This window comes from Coloeus monedula, assembly GCF_965178545.1.
Source record: "Coloeus monedula genome assembly, chromosome: 1".
Lineage (NCBI taxonomy): Eukaryota > Metazoa > Chordata > Aves > Passeriformes > Corvidae > Coloeus > Coloeus monedula.
The window spans coordinates 103489833-103511949 of record NC_138781.1 but is presented as its reverse complement, the minus strand read 5'-3'; positions in this window follow the sequence as shown (position 1 = coordinate 103511949).

The following is a 22117-nucleotide window of genomic DNA, read 5'->3' as shown; positions in this document are numbered from 1 at the left end:
CTGCCTACCTATTTACTAAAATCAAGTTAAAATTTCTCAGTCTAAAACTCACACATTGTACTCAAATCAATTTTCATCAATTTAGGAAAGCATGTACTTTCATTAATTTTAACATGTTTCCATCTCAAGAAATTGTGGATACAGAAATGCTGCTAGCAAGAATTTTTCTTGCTACTTTCTAAGTCTGTGGGATACTTTTCTCTCTCACAGAAGATATTCGCAGAGTTTATAAACCATGAACACCTACGACCTTGCAGAGCTTTGTTTATAGAACAGTAGGAAAATATTTTGACAATGGATATTTTAGGATTTTAGCCAATCACCCCAAGGGGTAGCTGATCCTTTGTCCAATTAGACTATGAAGAAAAAAGTCTATAAAAAGTTTGTAAAATAATTAAATAAATCAATCTTGCTGCACAATTCCTGCCTGCTGGATATCTCTCCTCCATATGGCTGCGGGATGAGGTAATAAGAAGTAACCGTTTTGACAAACACAACCTTTCTCCATGCTCAAGTGTATTCTCCTTCTTCCTTCTCAATGTGGACTCTTGATAAACTCACTAAAATAGATCATATTCTTCCATCATCCTTCACTCCCCTTTTAGCTCATCTAAAATTATGATATGTCATGTTCAGCAAGTCAAAATTTCATTAAGAGCAGGATTAAGTGAACTTTTACGAGACTTTTGTCACATATTAGTGTAAGTATTGGCTTAAGTGCATACTTTTAGTTTGTTAATGTCTGTTTACTGGCTTTGAATATAAGAAGAGTGCTGGCTGGTTCACAGATGATGTGTGCTTACACCTCATGTTTGGAAAAAACAGCAATTAAAAAAACCTATGTTTCAGTTCTCCAGAAATTTAATTCTTCCTTGGCTTAAAATAAAACCTTAAAAATTGTAAGTGTTTTTGCCAAGTCATTAATACTCATTATCAAAAGTGTGGTATGTAAGTAAATGTGAGATGATTCACGGCAACACAATCCTTATTACATCAGTATGGGCCCCATAATTGATTTAGTTAATGGTACCATCTGCTCATTTCCAGTGTTTTCCTTCCAATTAGAATGACACATCATGCCCTCAATTTTTTAAGTTTAACTATGTTTTCTGTCTTTTGTCCCCATTTGTTCTGAATTACCTTTTTGTATTTACATCCATTATTGTAATAATACCCTTTTGCTTTTGCGGAAATTAAGTTTTGAGAGAGTTAGTTTGGCTCTCAGTACTTTGTCTTCCCAACTGATAAGTGATTCTCTTGTGGTGACAAAATAATGTTACTTAACGCAGAAACTATCCAGTACTTTCTTCAGTTATGAACCTATGATGTGCTAGGTCTCAAGAAAATAACTCAATAGTATTAATTTTCCATATCCTGTGTATTGGGTTGACCCTGAGTTGATGGACAGTCTTTAAGACCAATTACGCTTCTCACAATTTACATATTTAAACTGCACAGAAAGGCGGGACTTCCCCCTTTGGTCGGAGCTCGCTTGCTGGGAGGTGGGGGCTCCGGAGCCTCCCGGCCCCGCCGGGCCGGGCCGGGGCCACTGCCCCTTTCCCCCTTTCCCAACGCTGCGGCACGGACCCTGGGTGGCTGGGGGGGACTGTCCCAGAGCCGCAGGCAGCTAAACCCAGCCATGGACTGCTCACAGCTAAACCCAGCCATGGACTGCTCACAGCTAAACCCATCCAGCGCGGCTTCTGGGGACCGGCGGGTCCCTCTCCTCTCCATGCGGAGCCGGCGGAGTCAACGGGAGCCGGCAGAGCCTCCTGTCTGCAGCCAGCACACTTCGTGCTGAACTGAAGAAGACACCACGCAGCCAGCAGCACAAAGGGAGCGAGGCTTTCCCCACCGTAAAGCCCGAACAAGAACACTCTTCAGCATGGCGGCTTCAGAGTCAGAGAGAAAGAGAAGTGAGTCCCGTGGGACGGAGCTGGAAATGGCGACTGGGAGAAAAGAGGGCGGTGCCACGATTCTGGCGGGCAGCTTAAAAGAAACCTTCTTGCATGCCATGGTAAGAAACTGTAATACCACAAACTGTTTGTCTCTTTAATCCATTTGAAGAACATGGGGGGATGGAGTATCTTCGTGTGCCTGTGAAGATTGTGAAGAATGCCGATGCCAGGCTTTATAGCAGTAAGAGGCTGCTAGAGACTTGTGGCAAAGAAGAGCCTTTGTGTGCAGGCCAAAAGAACTTATCCTTAAAAAGATGAATAACCCCATGTGATGGCCCATGTTTTGCAGTGTGAAGGAACTGTGAGATTTTTCATGGGAGAGATGTTCTACACACAGCAGATTGTTTGTTTCCGGGCGGATCTGCTGTTGGTGGCAGTTTGGGAACCACGTGCAACTGAAGGAAAAAACCCTTTTTTCCCTTAAGCATAAGAGAGAGACTTTTCAAGAACTGGAACACTGACTAACATCCCATGTTCTGTTATCCCTTGTGTGAGCTAGGTAAAAGGAGAGAAGTGCTGGCTGGAGGGGGGGGGGGGGGGGGGGATTTGCTTTAATTTTGTTTTGTTATTGTCTCTTTACTTTTAATTCTATTAGTAATAAAACTCTTTCATTGTACTGCAACTGTTTAAGGTTTGTGCCTGCTTTGCTTTTCTCCTAATTCTTATCTCACAGAAGGAAAATGAGTAAGTAATGAATATTTTGAACCAAAACCACTACATTTAATTGGTGTTTTCTGCCCGGTTTCGAACTCAACCCGCTACATCCTGCCAAAAAAACTAGAAACTGAGGTGAAAAAAAATTATATATAAAATTGCAGCCTATTTCACATAGTTAGCATAGAATCATAGGCAGTATATCAACTTCAGCCAGAGCTGACAATAGTATCTCAACAATAAGTCATACAACTGGGAATATCTTAGTGAAAGATTTTTCACATCTTGGGAGATTCATTAAAAACTACCTCAATATAATTTCAGTTACTTTCCAATATGTTCTTCTCTAGCCTCTTATTTAAGGACAAACCCTTAGAAGCAACCATGAGCAGTCATACATTTACATGCAAAATATACCTTGATGAGTTTCACCTTTATATTGTTTTCTCATGACCACCAATACATCTGGGGATCTATTAAACAGAAGCTACTCACTGATCAACACTGTGTGCCTTAATTTCTGCAATTACACATCAGTATTATAATGACAGTCAAGGTCCGTATAAATTACTGAATTCAATTTTAAACCTCCTTCTGGCATTTTGTTACATGTGTTTTTGTCATTAATGTTATGTCATCCATAATATGTATACATATATATACACAAAAGACATCTACCTCTTGTCTTCATAACAGCATTATTGAAATATCAACATGCAATCACGGTGTTAAATTTTTTGCAAGAAATGAAAATACATAAGTTTGTGCAGGGAGAATTTCTAGGGCTTAGTCTTTGAATAAATGTGGAAATATTAATGTAATGCATAGACTATGCCAATTATGAACAAACATTGAGCAAAACACCTTTTTGCTTATATTGGGATATTATCCTGGAATAGATATGATTAATTACAATGTGTAAAGTTATAAAAGTAATTTATCATGGTATAATGACTATTCAGGTAAATATGGCATATTTAAATGAAAAAAATAGAACAAGAGCCATTAGAGCATCGCTGTTCATTTTAGGATACATAACCAAGCATTTTTTATGAAAGGCTTGGGAAAATAAATACCAAAAGTCATGAAACTAAATGTAAAAAAAAGATAGTACTCTGCATTTTCTTTTCACCAAGATTTATTCTTTAAAAGAAGAAAAGAATGAATAAACTAATAAAGGAAGGGCACTAGTTTTTATTGGTAAACTTTAAGAAAACCCTGAATCTTGGGGACATACTGAAGTTGACAAACATAATTCAGATGGGTAGGGTTGGTCAGTTGGGGTAATCTGTCCCATCTGTGTCTGCTCCCAACTTCTTGGGCATCCTCAGCCCACTCACTGAGCAGTATGAGGGTCAGAAAAGGCCTTAACTTCGTGTGAGTACTACTCAGCAATAACAGAAACATCCTTAGGTTACCAACACTATTTCCAGCACAAATCCAAAACATAGCCCTGTACTGGCCACTATGAAGACAATTAACTCCATCACAGCCAAAATCACCACACAAAGGCAATCACTCACTGCTTCCCAAGGGTAGACTGATGCCTGAGCAGAACCTTCCTAAAATTCCCTTTTTTCACTTTTATTGCTGAACATGACATTATAGGGTACAGCATACCTTTGCAGTTATTTCAGGTCATTTACTGGCTTCGTCCTCTCCCAGCCTGTTCACTGTGACAGGAACAGACTGAGAAACAGAATCATAGAATTATAGAATCATTAAAATTGGAAAAGACCTCCAAGATCATTGAGTCCAACCTTTGACTTGAATACCATAGCACTAAGAGTCATGGCCAGTCATTTCTGGAACATTTCCATGGACGGTGACTCCATAACTTCCTCAGGTAGCCCATTCCAATGCTTGACAACCCTTTCAGTAAGAAATTCTTCTTAATGCCCAAACGGAACCTTTCCTGGCTTGAGGCCATTTCTTCTTGTCCTGTCACTGGTTGTCTGGAAGAAGAGGCCAGCCCTCACCTGGCCGCAACCTCCTTTCAGGTAGTTGTAGAAAACAAAGTTTTCCCTGAGACTCGTCTTCTCCAGGCTAAACACCCTCATCTCCCTCAGCTGTTTCTCATATAACTCACTCTTTAGACCCTTCACCATCTCCACTGCCCTTCCCTGGACATGCTCCAGCACCTCAATGTCCTTCTTTTAGTGTGGGGCCCAAAACTGAACACAAGACTTGAGGTGTGGCCTCACCAGTGCCGAGTACAGGAGAACAATCACTTCCCCAATCCACCTAGCCACACTATTTCTGATACAAGCCAGGATGACATTGCCCTTCTTGGTCACCATGGCACACTGCTGGCTCCTGTTTAGCCAGCTTTCAAAACAGCATCCCCATGTCCTTTTCCACTGGGCTGCTTCCCACCCACTCTTTCCCCAGACTGCAGCGCTGCCTGGGGTTGTTGTGACCCAAGTGCAGGACCCAGTACTTGTTGAACTTGTTGAACCTCACATAATTGGCCTCAGCCCATCCACCCAGCCTTTCCAGATCTCTCCTCAGAGCCTTCCTGCCCTCCAGCAAATCAACACTCCCACCCAACTTAGTGTCATCTGCAAATTTACTGAGCATGTAGAAGGCACTGATGCTTTACAGGCACTGTTTGCAGTACTATCAGCACTGTTTTGGCCAAAAATCTAAAACACAGCACCTTATGAGTTGCTATTAAGAAAATTAACTCTATCCTAGGCAGACCCAGTACACCAGGCTAGCAATTAGATCTTAGTACATTTATTTCATCTAATTCCCCTGTACTTACCAGTAGGGCTTGATACTTGACAATATTTTGAAAGTGTCTGTATATTTGTTCCCTTCTGTATTTAATTTTATCAGGAAATACTGACCACAATTTAATATGAACATTAATATTAGGATGTCACCTGCTGTCTTCATTGAACTGATGACATGACACAGGTTTTGGCCACAAATTTGTGATATTTAGTCCCAGAGCTTGAGTTTTTAATATAGGCTATGTGGATCTTACTACAGATGATTAGTCAGAATATCTGACACAATCTGATAAACCAGATGGTCAGAGCAAACTTTGGGACAGGGAGCAATTGCGATAGTAACATGAGGCAAGAGAGTTCTGAAAGGAGATTTGGTAAGGTATATATTAATTAGGGTAGAAGTGATTAGCACAACACAATGATTAAGAGACACAGTTTTGAAGGGCACAGAGAAGGCAGATGCCCTGAAATTATTTGACAGAGTAATGGGCTGAAAAACAAAGGGCATGAACCAAAGCTAAGAAAAGATTGGTCAACAAGGGACTTCAGGATAAATTGCTTCACAAAAAAAGTAATTAATATGTAGCACTACAAGCTATTAGGTGGGGAAAAACTAACCCACAAATGCTAATATATCTGAGAAGAGACAGATAGGTGGATGAGATGGATGGAGTAAGTCTGCACTTTGCCACCAGAAAGGCAAAGGTAAAGCATCACTTAAACTAGCAGGATAATAAATGAAATTGTTTCAATAAGACTTACAGTGTTAAACACCAAAGGGGAAAAAAAAGTTTATTAGTATGGTTATCAAAAAAAAACATGCCAAAACAAAAAAACCCAAACAAAAAAATTAAAACAAAACACAAAAACAAAAAAAAAACCCAACCAAAATTAAAACCACCCCAAAAAACAACAACAAACTACACAAAAACCACAAAAAAAACCCCAACCAATCAAAAAAAAAAAAAAAAAAAAAAAAAAAAAAAAGGCAAAACCCCTGCAAATAACAGAACTTGTGTCATTCCAAAATATTTTAAGCTAAATTATTCTTTCTGGTTTTATTGATAATAAAAAAATAGTAATTGTGGAAACATTTCCCATGGAAGTTTTGTTTCCTTAATGAGGGAACAAAGCAAGGTTTGCTTAAAGTCACAATTCTTCCTGGGAAGCCAAGACCAGGAACTTTAAAACGCCGAATTTTCCCCCCACAGTTTGTTAGCTGAATTTCCTGCTTGCAGATACAACCATGGGACAGGCTGAGCATGTGTTCAAGAGAAGAGATCCATCACATATTTCACCAACCTAGCAGCAGCAGCTGAGTGCTCAGTCAGAAAAGCAGGTTACTTGCTAGCCTACATGGCTGTTCAGCACTGAGCATAATGGTGTTCCTTCATCCATTTGACACAAAAAGCCCCAAACAAGTTCTTCCACCATCTCCCACTTCTCTTTACACCTGCACTGAGCAGTCAAACCAAGACTACCTTCTACTACACTGCATCCAACCCTACTTTTATCTTTAAAGTCTACTAACCCTAAACTCTGCCTTTTTTTCACCTGCAGCATATGCTGCAAGCAGCTCAAGACCTGCTGTCCCACTCCACTAGCATGAGTTGGGTGCTCCCAGAGCAGCATTAATCATCATTTTGAGCATGTTTCTGGAAACCCCATGCCAACACTGCAACTCTGCCTCTCTGCAGTGCCCCCTAAAAGCCAAGTAGCTGTGTGCAGCCAGTAAGGACCTGCTGCCACAGAGCAGCTGGTACCAGAACTACACCCTGCTGCTGTGAATTTTCACCTTAGGTAGTTGAATCTGTTCTCATATAACAGTCAATTATCAGGCATGGAAATACCAGTACCCAGTTTTCCACTGGATAAAAACCTGCCATATGTGAGAGCTGCACCCACAGCATGCAGTGACACAGATTATGACTGACTGTGAATTCTCACTGCTTCCCTCTGTGCTTCCTGCCGCTCCTGAGAAAAGACAGGACGAATAAGATGGCATTGGAAGTAGCTTATTCCTTTCTAAACAGAGATGCACAAACATTAAATATAGCTCTCTTGGAGCTTAGTTCAGAAGTGTATCAGAAGATCAGCTGAGATATTTAAGTTTCAACTTTCCCTCGTGGAAACTGAAGTAACTTCAAGTAAAAGAGTCAAGATATATATGTGGATTTTTCTGTAGACCAAGTAATATATTGACTGAGATCAAAAGCATTAGCCTTCATTCTCCTGCAGAAGAATTTATGTATTGAAAAAAGTAATTATTAGCATCAGGTCTTTTATGAATAATATCTAAGGAACATGATGTCCTGCAAATTTAAATTTCACGTTGTTCTAATTTTCTTTATCTTCCCTCTCCGCTCAAAAGATACAAACCAAAACAAACTGTCAGCACTGGATTTTGCATATTTAAAATTTCAAAATGCTTCTACAAGGTAAAAAGTTGAATATTTACAATAAAATTAATACAATTTATACAACTGTATCCTAAAATCCAGTTTTTAAAGAAAAATTGGGTTTTGTATTTCTATAGAATCTATTTAACCAGAATTCAAATTATCTAAAATTAACTGTAATAATTTTTCAAGTGAAATGGCTATGTAAATATTTCAAAATTACAATTTTTAATAACATTTATAGAACTTAAGCTATTTCCACATTGCATATCTCTAAGTTATCTTTATGTAATAAGGAGATGTAGATCATTCTATAAAAAGCTTTTGAAGAGATTTATATACTAAGAAACCAATATGAGCTATTATCCTACTCAAACGATTGGCCTTTATTACATTTAAGATCATCAGTCAGGATGATCTACGATTTTGAAACCTGGATTCTCTCCAGACTGATATGGAGTTCAGGCCAAGAGTAACAGAACTTAAGTTGCAGTATAAATGCAGGAGAAAGTAAGTATGGAATTCAATTTACAAGGGTAATTTCTGTTATAAACTTCCTAGCTATCTTTTTCCCAAATAACCTGAACCTAAGGAGCATAACTGTCCTCGAAAGAGGTCAGAGGATGTCAAGCTTATGCCTAAGAAACTCATTTTAAGGCAGGAATAGTCCTTGTCTAGGTGTCTCATACCAGCAGTAAATAGTTTAAACAGATTCCCATATGTGAAAGAAGAGATTAGTGATACTGACCTTCTTTGTATGGCTCTACAAAGGAAGAGTCATATTAGGGATGTTGCACAGCATTTAGCAGCACATTGGGAAATTACTTACTTGGCAAGTGCTTTGTCTGGACATAGAGCTATAAAATAATTTTTAATCCCAAAGGATAAAGCAGACAGGAAATGTGTTCATATATTCTTGGTTCCTTTACACAAAGTTCTTATAAAGTCAAATTTCCACGTACTTCTGAAGGCTGATTTGGCAGCAAATTCTAAATATGATAAAATTTTATCACCAGAAAGTGATTATTACCGGTATAAGCATCCTTTGTCATTCCTATGAACCAGTTCATGAATTAGTTAAATAACAAAAGAGATTGTAGGTCAGTGAGGAAAGAGTTTAACCACCTTTTTTAGACTGGGAAGCACACAGAAGTCTGAATTCTTGTTGTACCACAAATTGAGGGGGATGGCACAACAAGGCAGGGGTGGGGAGGAAGAGAGAAAATAAGGAATTAACATATTTATTTCAATGCGATTACAGCAGTTCTAAGACAAAATAAGAATATTTCCTATAAAGTCTGATCACTGTTCCTCCTTTTAATCTGGTTCATTCTGTGACATACCAAGCAGACAGCACGGATATCAGGAAAGATTTCCAGCCCATTACTTTCCTAACAGGACTTTATCACAAGATGTACTGTCCCCTACCAGCATAGTTAAAAATTTCCTGGTCACTAATCTGGACTCTGGCTGGTAGAGACTGAATAGAACAGAACATTTGACTGGAATTTCTTTATGAATAGAATTAAAATGAGACAGACACTAACCACATCCTTAAATTCATCTATTTCCTGTAACACTAACTTGGGCATAGGAACATCCTCAGGCTGCACCGCCAGGAGAACAAAGGAGCTATTTTCCCCTGCCTCACACTAACATATTGGTATATCAATATATCATACTTTTCTTTCTCCAAAGGTACTTCACCATCTGAAAGCAGAGAACAGATCTGTAAAGGCATCTTGTTTTCTTTCCTCTACTAGTCATCTAGACTGTGCCTTTCCCAACATCCTTCTGCCCTTAAGGTTTTTGCATTTGTGTTTGCAAAGGACTAAGGCAAATTTCAGTTTCCTAAAACAGACCACCCTGCCACACCTTAAAATTATTTTTCCTTTAATATTTCTGATAGTTTCACAATAAATAGTAAATCTTGTTCAGAAAGCACAAATCTCTTCTAAAGTTGAGTCTGTGTATTGGAAAAAATGTTAAACAAAAACATAACACAGCTTTGTTTATATACTGATGGGAAGCTACAGCATAAAGAAGGTGTCAGATCATTTCTTCACGTAACTAGTTTATCTCTTTGCTTCCAGTTAGATTACTACTACTACTAATATTATTAAATAAGTTTAATTTCTTTGTTCTTAAGCATTCATGTTCAAACAGTTTAATTGGGTTTCTTTAATATCGAATGAGGTGTCTGCGGGAGTGTAAAAGATTTTGTACCTACACTATGTGGATTCAGACTCTGATATTTGTTCTCAGTTTGCAACAAGATTTGCTCATTGTAATGCAAACAGACCTCCTGGTTAAGTATATTTCAATAAAAAGACAAATCTTGCATTAATTAAAAAATAAATAGAAGCATCTAAAGGTACATGCACAGGAACTTTGCTATAATATTAACAAAAGAGTGGAGATTACCCACCAAGTAGAGAGCAAGTCAGCTTATAAAATATGAATCTAGAAATGATGTATTGCATTACTCCTTTTCTCCGATTCAATCAGCTCAATGGAAAACCCTAGGCGAAAAAAATCTCTAATATGACTGCTTCAAGTACTGAGCCCAGAGGTGGTTTAAGGCTGCTAATCACCTCAGAATTTATTCCTAGATTCACCCAAGTTTCTTGGCTACATTGACCTTTCATTGAGTTCCCTGTGCTAAGAATTTTTAAGGTTAACAATTTGGTGCATAACTCAGCTAATATAGTTTTGTTAGATATCGGTAGCCAAGCAACCACAAATATTTACATATATATATATGCAAATTACACATACACACACATATAGAAAAGAATATAAATCAGTGGAAAAAAAAATACTGCAGACTCAGGAAGTAAACAAAAAAACTACTCCTAGATTCCTCTATGGATGTACATGCAATAATCAAACAAATACAATTTTCTTTAGCTTAGTTTAATGAAAATAGTATTAGCAATTTGACTTTTAATATATCCGTCCCCCATATCCTAAATAATTTTTAAACTTATAGAAAATATCAGAATTTTTCAAAAGGGTGGAGATCACAGACCTTTAAAAATCGTTTACAATTGGCAGACAAGTATTTAGTAAAGTCAGCAAAGGAAGCCAAGCACCCTGATCTAGGCTGCTTGAATTGCCTCACAACCTGCAAATCTAATAAGCTGTATCCAACTCTGACCAGCAAATGCAGCAATAGAGAGCAGTCAGAAGGCCAGCCAAAGGCACAGGAAATAGCAGTGGCCTTGTTAAGTTACATGGAGAACAGTAGACAGAAATATGGGATGAAGGACTGTCCCCTTAGTAATGCAGTGTTGGAAGGGATGAAGAGAAGATTTTATTATGAATAGGTAGTGGGGAAAACAGATTTTGAGAGCAAGTTATCACACTTGTGTTTTAGGGGGTGCAAGAAGAACTTAGTGTATTTTAGCAGAGTAAGAAAGACCCAGATGACCTACTGAAGTCTCTTCCTACCTGAAATACTCTATAATCTAGGGGCAGAAGAATCTAGCGTACAAAGCATACTGTTTCATCATGATTGTGACTTCAGTAATTCTAGTGTGCCCCCAAAATATATTTTTTTCCCTAAATCCTGTTTTTTTCAGGTCACATTAGAAGATGCATGCCTCATCCCATGCCCATGCAGTACAAAGGTACTTAATGCTCTATTTTTTAAGGCTTTGTAACTCTTTGTGAAAAAGAAACAACCTCTTAAAAAAATAAAATTATTAAAAGTACACTGCCATTGTCATTTCTGTAGCAGTAAGCTGCAGAAATGGTCTTAATTTCAGTACTTTGCTACATGATAATTGAAGTCTTATGTCTCTAGCCCTTATTAGACCCAGAGTAAAGAAGACCTAACAGCTTTGCAGTGTCATTTTAGCCTCTGACTGTAGGAGGATTTGACTTCCCCTTTCGAACACCATTACATCCTCATGATTCCTACTAACAGGTGCTCTACTTGAGGTGAGAGAGTTTAATGTTTTATTGCAAAATTATAAGTATCAGTGAAACACTTTTCAGGTATATTTCTGTTAATTTAGCTTATGATAGCAAGCAAAAAGTTTTTAAGTACAAAATAGGCTGTTCTGCTCTCTGAACAGAAAGGCATTTGTGATGCATAAGGATGAAAAGGTGGCAATTTACAATTTCTGCACTAAAGATCTTTTAACTGATGATTGATATAGTCTCCATTTAGAAATCCTGTCTTAGATAAACACAACACTGCCCAAGACTAACTCCTGCCCAGACAGTTCCAATGCGGCTTTGCAATTGGGATTTGATGTTGCTGGTGTCTGTCCCCTCTGGCTATGTCTGTACTTGCCTGTGAAGAAATTTCCCTGTCTAGCCCAGCTGATAACTACATGGAGAACAGTAGACAGAAATATGGGATGAAGGATATGTACACAGAGCACAGTACTGCAAAAGTCTTTGTATACTAGCTATGATATTTCCAAAGTTAACATAAATACAAGAGTATACAAGGACTGCACATGGACAGGTCTACACAGGATGAGGACCAGGCTCACATAAAGACTAAGAAAAATAAATATTCCGAGCAGAAAAAGAAAAATAGACACCAATAAAACAAAACTCCACACCAAGACTACATTACACCTATTTATTACAAACATTTCAAAAGTTCATGACAGAGAATAGAAACATTTAATTATCATTATAAAAGCTCTATAACAACAGTACGTTAATTTTTGCCACGAGTGGAGGATCTTGAGGTACTCATTGATGTTCAGCCTCAATACAGACTCTGTACCTTTCAATTAATCCTCCAGAGAAATTAGGAATCTAAATTTTTTATTCAGCAAGATTTATATTGATTTCTGCTTTTAAGAAAAAAGAATAAACAAACTCAGTACAAGCATATTCCTAAGAACTTAGTTGAAAATTATTTGCACTCAAATAACTGAATGTTTAAGATATTTTGAAGTTTCATAAACCTTAGATAAAGGCCCCTTGGGAATGCTATTTTCTCAGTGGGAAGTATAAATGAGCATCTGAGATAAACATTACAGAATTGTTGGGGTTTTTGTTTGGTGGGTCTTTGTTTGTTTTGTTAGTTCATATCTTCCTTCAAGCGAAAGTTAAACACACTGAGGTGGATTGTTTCCTCCAACAATATATTTGCTTGGTCTTTTGTAGCTATGCAACACAAAAAGTTGTTGTAATTATTTTTGTAGGCAACAAACATAGTGCTCTTAAGGAGAGTGTCCATTAATCCATTTTAGAGATGAGTAAACTTAGGCGCACTACAATTAACAACAAAAGGGTTTAAAAATAATTTATAAAATGAAAATCCACCATAAGTAACTCTCTAACATAAAGTGTCTTTAATTTTTCAAATTCAAATGCTACTTTGGCTTTAGTTTGAATAAACTGATTTTCTCCCTCCCAAGTTGTTGGACACAGTCCTTCACTGGGGCCTTTGATAAAATCATTGACATTTCCTGAGTGAATATTTGGCTAATGTTGAGAAGAATTTGAGATATACAGAATTATGTGAGTTAGTGTTTGATCCAAGTAGGAAAGCTGGACAGGAAAACGATTTCTGATATCCACATTTCCTCTGTTTTACATCAGGCTAAAAAATTAATGTTTTGAAAATAAAACTCTTACCTTTCCCAAAAATAAGTAGCTGACCTAAAGCTACCCATATTCTCAAGGCTCAGAAAGGATACCAGATATATGGATTCAGTTTTAGTAAATGCTGTAGGAACCATGCCATTTTCTTTCCTGTCAAAATAGGAATTAATAAATAAGTTAATTATATTTCTTACCTGAACAGTGTGTTGTAAGCTGGTTTACTTTTTTTTTAATATTTCCTTTAGAAATTATTAGTATTCCTACTCATCAAATTATCTTTTTTCTTTGGAACAATCCTACTTTGTCCAACTGAAGTATTTATTAGCACAAAGAAAGACTTCAAAGCTTACTTCCTGTCCAAACTTTCAGTACTTCCTTTATTTTAACATTGAAGCTTTCTAGTTCTAAAGGATATAAGTATTTAATATAATTTAAAATATTAAAATACATGTAATCAAGATTAAAATGAACACTCAGTGCCCAGGTTTGTTCTACAGATAATTCCAAGTCCACTAGAAACAGAAAAGCTTTTCTCTAAACACCAATATGCTGCACAAGTGCTTTCTTGATAATCAGGAAAACTGGAATTTTCTAGTCTTTTTCGGCTCAACTTCTTATGTTATATAATTTCCTCAAACTGTTTAGCTTTTAGCTGCTTTCAACCTTTAATATGTCCATTTTTTAAAACTCTAATTGCCTTATTAGTTAAGTAGTTTTGCCATTAGCCACAGACCATGTACATTGATATTTCAGTTTTAAAATCTTTCTACGATACAAATGATTCACAACAACAATAACAGAATCTCATTTCTATGAAAGTCTTGATCTAACAGTAAACATGGAAAACAGAGCCCTGATTTAGCCCCAAGAATCCACCAGCAAATCCCCAAAAGAATTAAGCTTCTCAACATGGCAATGCCAAACAATCAGCAGAAGAAGGAGAGTTCAGTCTTAAGTCAGAATCTGCCTGAATCTGCCTGCAGCAGGCCAGGAGGAAACACTGGCTCTTAACCCTTCCTGAGGCTGAAGTGGCTGGTCTCATCTTCTACTTGGGATATGCAGCTCTTAACCTTCTCTCTATATGAAACATATTTTCCCTAGGAAAAAATTAAAAAAGGATTTTCTCTATATATATAAACAGAGGTGGTGCCTATCACCTATAAAATAAAAAGTAAAAACAGATCAAGGACTAAAAGTCTTTTCCCAGACTGAAGGAATTTGAAGATATGATCTTTAAAGTAGATGCCTTAAACAGGAAACTACAGCTTATTTATTTAGAGGTTTTTTCAGGTGAAACTTTGAAGATACGCAGATAGAATTAAGCCATTGGACAAAAAAATAATCAAGATATAAGAGATCAAGTGGAAAGGTACATTGTAAACTCCAGAGTCAGAGAAGTCACTTGGAATGAACTATTGCTGAGTCCCTACTCTCAGCATTACATTTAAATTTTATTCAAGGATTTTTTCACATACAAATAATTCTGAAGAAGGGATCCAAATCCATGGTACTGAGAGTGGTGAGCTGATCATATACCTTTAGGTGCACATTCAAGGTGTTAGTAGCAAGAATGGGGTTACTCCACGAGGGGGGACAGCCCAGGGCGACACCAAAGCAGGCAACACCTTCATTGACCCATGTGCCAGCCTGCAGAACCCAAGCAGGACATTAGTGACAGGGACCATCAACAGCCCCAGACATATGCAATGGAAGATCCAGAATCCCTTTAAGGGATCAAGGCCCAAGGAACAGACCTGGGAGATGGGCCAGGAAGAACGCATACCTAGAGCCTAGCTTGGGAAAGGATTTAGACCACCAGGTTAAGCTGAAATGGAGTTCCTGGACCCATGGAGAGCTGTAGTGGGACATCCCAGGGGCAAATGGGTTAGGGTCAGTACAGCATGGTAGTAACCTCAGGGCCCAGTCACAAAGCATCCATACCAAACCAGATTAAGGCTACATAGTAACTCTCAGGACACCAGTGGTCTTGAGTGTTGAAATATTCTGATCTAGCTACCATAGGTCTGGGACTCAGATGCCATACCAGTGTGCAGCCAGGTGAGGGAAGATAATTACAGTGGGTCTCTATTTGCATGTAGTCAACACACATTTTTATCAGATTTGCCACAGTGTTCAGAATATTGAATTGAGTTTGCTGTTGAGGTACTACTTACCATGGTGGCAACATTCTACTCTCAGATTAAAAAAAAACCAACCAAACCTAAAAAACCCCAAACAAACAAACAACCCAACCAAAAAAAACCACCAGCAACAAAAAATCCAAAACAGAAAAACCCCAAACTAGAACAGTGAGACTAAAGAACGACATTTCCCATTCAGTTTTATTCAGTTACCAAAACAACAAAGAACAATGATGATGCTAATTCTCAGTGATAGGGATTTTGTGGCAATTATGTCATTGCTGCAATTAATTTCACAGTGAACATTGTATTCAGCCCACGTAATCCTCCCCCTGAGTAGCTTGATCTCCCATCTTAATCTAATTAGACAAAAGTTTCAGGATTATATTATGGTCAGACAGAAGTTTGCAGAGAATGAGGTCAAAAAATTACACAGTGGTTAGCAATGGAAGTCGAGGAATGATAGTGCCTTAAACTAGGAAAGAACATGGCCTTTTGGGATGCTAAAGGAAAAACGAAACAAACCTTTGAACTCTTGCCAAGTCCACAAAAACTGAGCAAGGAAAAAATCAAACAAGGTGAAAATTATAAACAGTCTGCTTGACTGTAGGAAAGTGTAGTCCTGCTCCTTGTTATAGATGAAATGAAATGTTTCTGGCAAAGGCCACATTTTTAATAATGTAGTCTAGTCACTAGGCACTGAAACACCATGCCAAAGCGGGGTTTATTCTGCTGGGGATATACAAAGCTATTTTTCTTAACTACTCAAGCCACTCCACCTACCACAAGCCTACTTCAGCTCCACTGAATTCAATAAAAAGGCTTCTATTGATTTCTACAAGCATGGGATCAGAGGTAATGCCAAGATTGTCCAGGAGGTAGAAAAAGTTCAGTATTGAAATAGCATGATGAATACCTGCCATTTTTAGCTCTGCCTTTATACTTAAGCTGCTGCTAAATTTGACCAGAGTAAGGAACACTCCTGTCATGTTTTCTTCCAATCAAGCCTCGTATGGGAGGAAATATCTCCCTCCTGCTCTGTTGCGGTGGTCAAAGCCACCACAGAGATGACGAAGGAGCCACAAAGCCCTAGAACAGTGGATGTACCCTGGTGGGCAGGTGTCAACGTATAGAGGCACCTCTGTGGTTAGGGTACTTCCTATAATCCTCCATTCTTGTTATGTAGATTACCCTTTGTTATGTAGATTACCCTTTGGTAGTTGGCCCGTTGGCCCTGCACCCCTTTTTCCCTTATTTAGTCCCAGTTCCAGAAAGTTCTCCCTTCCTCAATACCCCATTGGTCTTATATCCCAACTCCTCCCTTTGTGTTCTCCCATTGGTTTATGTACCCTGGCCCTGCCTAAGCTCCTCCCCAAAGTCTTCGTCCCATTGGTCCCTCGCCCTTTCTCCGTCCCTGCTCCTCCCCGGATTTAATCCCTGGACCCTCCATAATCTGGGCTCTCTGTCCCTGGATCCTTTCATGCTCAGAATAAACCCTGTTCATGGAATCCCACACAAAGAGTCCCTCTGACTTCTTTGTAGCTGGTATTGCCTGCTTTATTGCTTGTGTGTGTGTGCCTTCACCTGCCCCGGGTGCTGAGCGAGGACACAAGAGCTATCTGTGCTCTGCCCTAAGCGGACTCCTTGTGGGACGTTCAGGGATTGGCTGCACCGCCTCAGCATCTGATTCATGAGTGCGAGCATGGCACTGTTCTGTTGCAGTGAAATATTAGACTAGGAGCTGCAGAACAGTGCCCAGGCATGAACCTCCAACACCATTTCCTATTGAGACACTGCTCAAGAGACCTTCCTTGTTTGAATAGAGTCTCATGACTTGAACAGCTTTTGTGATAGGTACCTTTACTTGCTGCTAGTTTCTAACATTGAAAAGCAGTGATTAACATGTTCATTGCCAGAATTTCCCAGATACTTCAGCTCGTGTTTTGAAATAAATAAATAATCAAAACAATGAAAACATGGCCCTTTTTCTAACCAAGATAAGGTGAAGAACAGTGTGGGACAGACAGCTCCACAAAAGTAGAACATACTCCCCTACAGAGCAACTTGCTGTCTCTGAAATACAGATCTTAAGGAGTACCAATTTAGAGCTACATGTGGTGGAGAAAGCTGATGTGAAGCTAAATGAGAACAAAGAATAGCAAGGAGAGGGGAGCAAAGGTTGCAAATCAGTATCATTATAATCAACAATGGAGACTGCTGTACAAAATACATTAATATAGTGACATACCTCATTTTTTATATTATGTCCATAATTCTTTTTCATCATAGAAATGTTGAGAGCAAATGGTAGTCAGGCCTTACTGCACTAGGGGGTTCACAAAAATACTTTCACAAGAAAAAGCCCCCTGGGAGTTTGCAGTTAAAAAAGAATTTTCACTGATAGTTGTCTTATCTTACTTGTATCTGCATGTCTGGATGATGCACAATAACAGCAAAAAGCGGTGTAAGTCAACTATTACTTAACATGCCTGAAAAAAATCGCAGATTTTTTAATCTTACTAATGAGGTAGCAGAGATGAGTTAGTGTGCCAACAGTTAATTGAAATGTGAATAGTACCAAAATCATGCTGAATTAAGCTTGTGGTATAGATGCATCAGTGAGTTTTTCAGGTACAATAAGGTTTCTTCAAAGCAAAAAATAAGACCCAGTCCTGCTACTCAAACCTGTTTGTCACTCAGGCTCAAAACGTTCTCATATTCATTCTACCTCCATTACACAGATATCTTCAAACAGTTTGCAACAACACATTCTTCTGTGCCCGTTCTTAATTTGCTTTTGTTCTTCATAATAATGTCATGTATAGAAAAGATATAAAGTGGGAAGTAACCATCTTGTGTGATAAAACCCTGATTGGGAGACACTGTAGGTATAAGTAATAATTGCAATACATATCCAACACATGTGCAATTACTGTTATCAGCTGATTTTTTAAAGATGTCAGGAAATCTGCATGAACAAATCACACAGATTGTTCTGTGTTGGGAGGGGCTCACAGGGATTATCAAGTCCAAGTCTTAAGTGAATGGCCCATACAGGGATCAAACCCACAATCTTGTCATTATTAGCACTATACTCCAACCAACAGAGCTAATCTCAAATATTTGCTAGTGAACTGGAGGATCTATAAAGAACCTTCACTTCTCTGTTGTACTGTCCTCTTTTTACATCATGGATTTGACTGAACCCTCATAGCTGTTTTGTTAAAGTACTGCGTATGTATATCTATACTGTTGATTTTGAAGTATGATCTATTTCTAATCACAGTATGAAAGGATTTAGAAGAACCTCACGCAGAAAATCTTCCTGACATTTAAATGCCACTTAACAGATACAATATTAATGAAAAGCTCTTTCATGCTGTCCTCCAGGTGTTTTGTAAAAAGACATTCCCAAAAATATTATGTGCTTATCTATTTTCCCCTGAATTTTGGAGAGAAATCTCTACCAACATTGTCTCTCTAGTTTATACCATCCTATGGAATGAAAAAATATTAAGAATACTTTTTTTTAAAATATCTGTATAATGTTTGTCATATGAAACAATTGGTAACAGTTACCAAACAGGACAAGTTCCCCTGGAAAAAGGTGATAAACATTTACTGCTCAAACAGCAGTGTGTGTCCATGACTTTTTATCTTTTCTCTTGTTTGGTTAATGCTTATAAATTGAGCCCCTAATTTATCTCCAGCTGAGCTTGAAAAAGTGGAGTTACAGCTCAAGTTTTATTGCTTACTGTTGGTGTTATAAGCTTTAAAGTAAACTTCCTGCCCAAGATATTATCTCTTATCATTAGCTACCAGGACATCTTTTATCCTACCTTCTCTGGATCAAAAAGAGAGATAAGAGGGTAATACATCTTTGCAGAAACTAACTGAATCTCCTCTTAAGCAAAGTTTATCAACATTTAACTTCGTATACACAGTTAATATGTTTGTATTTTAGCTAAAGGTGACTTAGAAAAAATCTAAATTCAGGAACCCTATAGTTTTTCATCCTGTGGAGCTGTACCCTGTATCTGCATATCCTGCAGTATGCTGACTTCAGCTTTGACATTATGCTGAGACAGTGGCTTCCATTTACAGGCATTTTTAGGATTTCCTTCCAGAACTCTCCAGAGATATATAGCAATTTCCCATATCACAAATGAAACCTGTGGAGTCAATAATTCTTTCAAAATATTTCTAACACATCAATTATTAATTTCACTTTTATATTCAGTGGCTTTCTACTGATGGCTTTATAGCTATATGTTGTTGTGGTAGAGAGGATAGGAGGAAGTGATGAGGTATATAAAGCCAAGAAAAATCGTTAGAAATATTTAAGTAGGGAATCCTTGCCTCTCTTCTATATTTCAATTTAAATATTGACATCTCATCTTCAGAAATGTAAATCTTTGATAAGAAACTGAATGCAGGCTAACATGTTGTGGTGGCCGATTAGCCTGTGGCACAAGGGACAGAGAGAGCTCTTGGTAAGACAGTCTCTGGTGCCAGAGACTTAGCGGTCATCGTGAGGGAAAGAAGCCTCTCCCACGATGCCTTGTTCTGTTATGGTCATCTACCCCAGTTCAGCTTCCCCGGTTGGCTGTTGGCCTTTGCCCATCACCACTCCCCCGCAGCTTTCCCATTGGTCCCTGTTCCTTAGTCCCACCTTTTTCCGCCCCCAGATAAAACTCTTGAGTTTGCCATTATTCTCATCTTTGCCTCTGGAACCTTTGACAGTGTAGAAGTAATAAATGCTCCTGTTGGAACCCATGCAAAGAACCTTCCTGCCTCTTTGCTACCGACAATATTACTGAAGATATCCGTGCATCTGTGCGTGCATGCATGTGAGCCACAGAGCTGGACTGAGACAGTAATAACATGTAAAATATTTTAATAAATAGTGTGAAAGTTAAGGTACTGACTGCTAGCTTGCAATAAGAAAAAAACCTGCTTCTAACATCAGATAGGTGAGTCACCACATGAAACCTCTGGTCACTGAAGAGTGTCTCATAAACTGTGACTAGGACATTGCACTTTGTAGATAGCATATCTGAGTAGTCTTTTTGGTATTAGAAACTTTACCCACAAACTCGATATATTTCTTTTCACCTTCCTTTCTTATCCAGAAAGTGAAATACTGGCCCTTGATCACTGTGCCCTAACCCATAGGAATACCTGTGTTTCAACAATGGACAGGGATCCTTGTGTGCAAATTTCTCATCCTAAACCACGTCCAATAATTTTGTTTGGCTTAAATGAAAAGTAAAATAGAAATACTATAAACTAAAGGACTGTGATTTGGTTTTGCACTTTTTTTTTCCTTTCCCAAGAGTGGGCCTAAATAAAAACTAAGGTCCAAATACTACACATTTGCAATCTCTCTAATACTGAAGAGAACTTAATAGGACCATTCATCTAACCTTTTTTTTTTTTCTTTTTAATGTATTTTTTTTAACTAGAAAAAGACTTTTTAGTAAAATTTGTGATTTGAAAATTTTAGAAAAAAGAAAATACAATCAAATTTGGAAAATATTTGGAGTTTTTTTAATCTCAAAGAGAAAAATATGCTGAAATTGTTTCCTTTTCAAGGAAAATATGTGGTCTTTCACTCTTGGTATTCAAAATATGGTAACATCTGATTTTATTTGTCTGTAAAAGAAACAAAAGATTTGAAGAGAGCTTGAAAATGAAAGAAAAAGCACTTTACTTAAAGTCTCTTCAGGGAAGCAAATATCATTCATAACCAGATATGTGCAGGGAATGTAGACACAGGTCAAGTTTAAAGAAAATATAGCCACAAAACCAGAATGAAAGACACTTGTCTAATTTATGTCAAAGGCCCAACACAACAACTTTGAATGTATGTGGGAGAACAAAAATAATACATGCAGAGGGCTTAAAGTTCCTTATGATGTTTCTTAACATAAATTGTGGAGGAGTAGAAAGATGTGCAGTGTATTGAAACTCCCAGGACCTGCAAGTACCACCCCTCCTTGAAGACCCTTATTTAGAAGTGTTCTAAGCCATCTCTTTACATGATTGTCCTAAAAAACCAATATACTTGAAACATTAAGTGACAAGCTGATATTGAAGATCAAGTTTCTCTGCTCTGGCAGCTGTTAATTGAAAAATACTTTTTATTTTGCTTTCTGTCTTCTATAGACATTTTCCCCTGCCAGGGTGGATGTGTTGGTAATCGTTTGTACTGGTTCCAACTCAGCTGACAGAAAGGCAAAACTCTTGTCAGTTTGCACACTATAAATGCTTGTCAAACCTATGAAAAACATCAAAAACACTAGCTAACACAGTCTCGACACACCCCCAAAAATACCTCTGTCTTCACCACAGTCATTTTGTACGTCTTACAAATAGGAGGCCAAAACATGATACACCTGAAGTACTGGTCAAAACCTGACAGAAGAGAACTGTCTCCCTCACTGTTTCTATCTAAACATTTTTAACTTGAAGAAACTATGGTTTTGACATTCCTACTCTAAATAAGAATGATTTTCTCTATCGTTGTTGAACACTTAAATAAATACACTAACTTACTAAATATATTTAATCTTTATTGTACAAAAAGAGAGGTATTTTATGCTGTATTTGATAATATTTACAGATATGAAAAATTAATTAATTTCAAT